Source organism: Nomascus leucogenys, chromosome 10, assembly GCF_006542625.1.
Source record: "Nomascus leucogenys isolate Asia chromosome 10, Asia_NLE_v1, whole genome shotgun sequence".
Lineage (NCBI taxonomy): Eukaryota > Metazoa > Chordata > Mammalia > Primates > Hylobatidae > Nomascus > Nomascus leucogenys.
Window position 1 is genome coordinate 48,107,339 of NC_044390.1, and position 3,904 is coordinate 48,111,242.

Sequence of the window (3,904 nt, forward strand, 5' to 3'; positions counted from 1 at the left end):
TACAGAAAATGTGCGATATATATTTAATGAAATATACTCGGCAAGAGGAAGGCAGAAACCGCCATCTGTGACCTTGTGTCTGACCTGGAGGACGTCATGCTAAGAGAAATGATCCCGACAGAGAAAGGCAAACCCAGGATGGTGTCACTTAACTGTGGACTCCAGGGAGCGCGCCCCACGATCCGCCGCCGGCGCCGCCCACTCGCGAGTCGGGGCGGGTTCGGGAGGCGCCCCATAGGCTCCACCCTCCGGCTCCTGCGTGCGTGCGCCCAGCGCTTGTCGCCCCGCAGCTGTTCCGCGCCCACCAGGCCTGGGGAGGCAGAGGTCTGGCCGCATCCCCGCGCGTGGGCGCCGTCTCTCAGCAGCCGCAGCTAGGCCGAGCCGGGCGCCACGCGCGGCAGCGCGGAGGAGGCCCCCACGGCGGCTGGCCGAGGACACGGAGCCGGCCTCTGCCCGCCGGAGAAGCGGCTGCTCGTGCGCGCCCGGGGCCACCCGCTGCCCCACGGCTGCGCGAGGAATGGGCAGGCGCCGGCCCCGGGCTCTCGGAGCAAGGGTCGCTGCTCGGCTCCTTACCACGCTGCGGAGCGCGGGGCTCGGCCGGGCGCGGCGGGGTCGGTGGCAACTCGCTCGGGAGCAGGCACCTGGTGAACTGACCAGCCGCGGGGCCGCCGCGCCTCCCCTGACTGCACGCTGAGCTTCTCGGGGGCAGCGGAGGAGGAGGAAGGTGAGTCCGGACAGGCCAGTGCGGCGGCGACAGCGACAGCGGCTGGCCGGGCTCAGGTACGTTGGACGTGACTGCCCGGAGGCAGCCTCGGAGCTCTGTCCGGCCCGGGAGCCTGCCTGGCAGCGTCGGGAAGCGCGGGGGGCCGGTCCCTTCCTGCTCCTTCCCCTAGCGCCCCTGCCTTGGCCTGCGGGAGGCGGGAAACCTTCCTCCCTGTTTTCAGGCTTCGGTGGAGACCCTTATTTTTTCCACCACTAAGGTTAAGAGATTCTGGAATAGAAGCACCAGAGGAGATGGTGAACCTTCTGCAATTCCTCCGATTTAGCCAGACTCTCTTTTGGGGCAGAAGACCACCCTTGAGCACCTCCCCAAGGGGCAGCTCCTTTGCAGTGTGACTTCTCTGATGTATCCCTAGGAATGAAGAGTCTTCTGATAACCCGATAGGGCCCTGAAAGTCAAAGGGCAAACGAGATCTTGCAGGACATAAGCTTGTGATCGTTTCAGGCGGGGGGTCACTCACGTTTCTGAATGGAATTGGAGGAGCGTCAAAGAGGTGCCAGTGAAGAAGCGCAGCAGTCCTTTAAGTGGAGCAAAATTGAGTTTTTCCATTTTTGCCAAGATTTTGAAGACAGTTCAGTGTATCGTGCATTTGCTATGAGAACTTTGTGGAGTATTGTCTTCAAGAGCATAAACAATGACTATCCCAGCCCTGCTGCCCTCTCCAGACGTGGGATCCCACCTCTGAACCTGGGGCCGCCCTCCCCACATCACAGCGCTACCTTGAGACTTTCTGAGAAGACACTTATTTTTAGTGCCTTCATCACCCTGTGTTTGGGGGCATTCTTTTTTCTTCTAGGCTTCTCAAAACAAACGATTTGATATGGGTTTAGACGATGTGTTAATTCCTCATGTAGTAGCTGGCAAAGGGGGCTAAAAACCCTGAAGTCTTCCTGATCTATGCACCCAATTAACATACACACAGGGAAAAAGAAGAAGAACCTCTGAGAAATAAAATTCGAGCTGATCATGACAAGTCCCTGGAAGAGACAAAAGAAAAATTGAGAAAGTCAAGCAGCCTGGCCGCTGTGGCTCACACCTGTAATCCCAACACTTTGGGAGGCCAAGTCAGGAGGATGGCTTTCATCTAGGAGTTTGAGACCAGCCTGGGCAACATGATGAGACCCTGTCTCCGCAAAAAATCAATAACTAGCCAGGCCTGGTAGTGCCCTCTTGTAATCCCAGCTATTCTGGAGTCTAAGGTGGGAGGATTGCTTGAGCCTCGGAGGTGGAGGCTGCAGTGAGCCCTAATGGCACTACAACACTCAGCCTGGGTGACAGAGTGAGACTACATCTCGAAAAAAAGGAAAGGAAAGAAAAGTCAAGCAAGGAAATTCAAGCAGAAATTCAGATAGAGAAAAATAAGGTCCGAGAAATGAAGACAGAGAACAAGGCACTGCCACCAGTCCCTATTTCAAACTTTGTAGGCATGAATGGTGAGGACCCCGAAGACAACATAAAAAAGAAAATGGAAAAAAATTAAAGCATGAAACATGCCTAGGATAATTATAGGACATACAGGTGGGGGCATAATGAACTCAGACCTATTAAAAGGAAAGGATGTGCCACTAACATTTGAAAGTTCACAAATGGGTGCTACCATTGTAGATGCTTTGGATACCCTTTATATCATGGGGCTTCATGCTGAATTCTAGATGTGCAAAGATTGTTTAAAGACAACCTTGAGGTCAGTGTAAATTCAGAGATGTTTGTGTTTGAAGTCAACATTCAGTTTATTGAAGGCCTACTTGCAGCATATCACCTTTCAGGAAAGGAGATATTCAAGATTAAAGCTGTGAAACTGGCTAAGAAACTCCTTCCTGCCTTTCACACATGTACTGGGATTCCCTGGACAATGGTACATTTGCAGAGTGGAGTAGGGTGCAACTGAGGCTAGGAGCCTGCATGTAGCAGCATTCTGGCTGAATCTGGTACACTGCATATGGAGTTCATCCATCTCAGCTGCTTGACAGCAGACCTGGTTTACTACAACAAGGTCATGTACATGCGGAAACTGCTTCAGAAAATGGATTGTCCAAATGGTCTTTATCCAAATTGAGCCCAAGAACAGGGCGCTGGGGTCGATATGACACATCACTTGGTGATCTGGGAGACAGTTTTTATGAATACTTACTGAGAGCATGGTTGATGTCAGATAAAACAGACCATGAATGGAGAAAGATGTGTGATGATGCTCTTGAGGCTGCAAAAAAGAACTCTCATGGATGTCTTAATTTTTAGTAAAGAATGGATCAGTGGGCACTTGGAAAACAAGATGGGGCATCTGGCCTGCTTTGCTGGGGTAATGTTTGCACTAGGAGAAGATGGTTCCAGAACAGATAAGTCTGTCATTATTTACAGCTGGGGTGGAAATTGCATGTACATGTCATGAGTCATATGACAGACTGCATTAAAGCTAGGTCCTGAGTCAGTCAAGTTTGATGGTGCAGTGGAGGTTGTGGCTGTCAGGCTGAAAAGTATTACATCCTCTGTCCAGAAGTAATTGAAACTTGTTGGTACCTATGGTGATTCTCTCACAATCCAAAATACAGGCAGTGGGGCAGGGAACAGCACTGGCCATTGAAAAGTATTGCTGAGTCAGTGGTGGATTTTCTAGAGTCAAAGATGTACATTTCTCTACTCCTACACATGATGATGTACAGCGGGTTGTCTTTCTTGCTGAAACACTAAAATATTTGTATCTGCTCTTCTCCAGTGGTGACCTTTTACCTTTAGACTACTAGGTGTTTAATACAGAGGCTCACCCTCTGCCTGTGTTACATTTAGCTAACACCACACTTTCAGGTAATTCTGCTGTTGGATAAAAGCAGTTCCGAGGACCATGACCAGTCTCACCTGTTTTGTTTACATGGACCACTATAGAAATTAGTCTGAAAACCTAGACCTCTAAGTCAACATGATAGTGGTCATATAAGAATGATGTGCGTTATAGCAAAGATCGCAATTACTTTTGCACCACCAAGTACTCTACAAACCATATATATTTTATATATATATATAAAACAATATAAAACTATGTATGTATATAGAGAGTTATATAGAGAGAGTTTTATATTTAGAGAGAGTTACATATATTTATACACACACATACACACACACACACAC

At 49.8% G+C, this 3,904-nt stretch overlaps 1 pseudogene; it reads left to right on the plus strand.

Annotated features, from left to right (window-relative positions):
- Nucleotides 1-1,338: 1,338 nt before the first annotated feature.
- LOC101178319 lies at nucleotides 1,339-3,603 on the plus strand (annotated as a pseudogene).
- Nucleotides 3,604-3,904: the final 301 nt, after the last annotated feature.